Source organism: Myotis lucifugus, unplaced genomic scaffold (genome assembly GCF_000147115.1).
Source record: "Myotis lucifugus unplaced genomic scaffold, Myoluc2.0 scaffold_448, whole genome shotgun sequence".
In the NCBI taxonomy this organism is placed as follows: Eukaryota; Metazoa; Chordata; class Mammalia; order Chiroptera; family Vespertilionidae; genus Myotis; species Myotis lucifugus.
In genome coordinates, this window is record NW_005871496.1 from 733,569 (window position 1) to 734,812 (window position 1,244).

Genomic DNA, 1,244 nt, shown 5'->3' on the forward strand with positions numbered 1-1,244 from the left:
GGCCTCGCCCTGCCCGATGAGCACCTGTGTAGTGTAGCTCTGCTGCCTGTGGGCACCCTGTGTGTGGCTCTGCTGCCTGGGGCCTCGCCCTGCCTGTGAGCACCTGTGTGTGTAGCTCTGCTGCCTGGAGCCTCGCCCTGCCTGTGGGCACCTGTGTGTGGCTCTGAGGCAGCTCCAGACCCGAGGTTGAAAGCTCCCTGCAGGAGGGTTGGTGCTCCCTGGCCTCCGGGCTCCCTAATGGGCCTCCCCTGGGTCAGTTAAACGCTCGCTCGCAGGTGCTTACGGCTCAGGCACTGCCCGAGGATGGAATGCAGGAAGTCGGGGGCCCAGGGCTCACTTCCAGAGGCTGCCTGTGTGTGGCCCTGATCCTGGATGGAGCTGTGAGCACATCCCTGCTCAGCCTCCACACAAGAGCAGGTGGCTCTGCCTGGAGCTGTCCCAGGAGGCCCGGATGGGGGGCTTGGTGACAGGAAGAGCAGGGCAGGAGGTTGGAAAATATTTGATTGCTCAGAGCTGAAGGTGGGGAGGGGCTGATCTGATGGAAAGGGAGGGGTGTGGGAAGGGGGCGCATTATGCTGAGCTGGAAACGGGTCTGGCCCCTGAGCCCCTGCTGCTCCGGAACTTCATCACCACTCCCAGCCCGAGTCCTTTCCCAACTTCTCCAGTCCCTTCAGCACCTTCTGGCAAACTGTATGGGCAGACCCGAGACTGGAGAAACTGAGGCTGAGTGGGAGGGAACCATAGCCACACGATGTCTCACATAAGCCAACGCTCCTGAGAACATAGCGCCTGGCTCCGAAGCCACGGGTTTGGGGGAGGTGAGCTTGCAGCTTGGGTCTCGGATGGAAGGCTGGCCTTCCCCAGGTCTGGTCTCTCCGGACTGGCTCAGCTCCCAGCCTCCCCCCACGCCCTCGCTTGTTTCTCCACCTTGAGTCTTGGCTCCTTATTTCAGGTTTCCCTCCATTTCCGCCCCCCGGAGAGGGCTTGAGACCCTAACCCAGTGGTTCTCAACCTTGGCTGCACATTAGAATCACCTGGGAATCTTTTTAAAATCCTGATTTCTGGGCCTCATCCTCCGGAAATTCTGTTTCTTTGGTACTAATGTTGGGGCCCTACCCCATAACAAAGAAACAGAATTTCCGGAGAATGAGGCACAGGTATCAGATTTTGAGGAGATTCTCTAGTTTTTCTGGTTGGTGGTGGAGACCCTGTAGCCCCACCCGCGGGGGGGGGGGGGGGGGGGG

The 1,244-nt window shown here is 60.0% G+C and overlaps 1 protein-coding gene across 1 annotated transcript in view; it reads right to left on the bottom strand.

The window, feature by feature from the left end:
• DSCAML1 (DS cell adhesion molecule like 1) overlaps positions 1–1,244 on the bottom strand; it is a 95,674-nt gene that overhangs the window by 25,975 nt on the left and 68,455 nt on the right.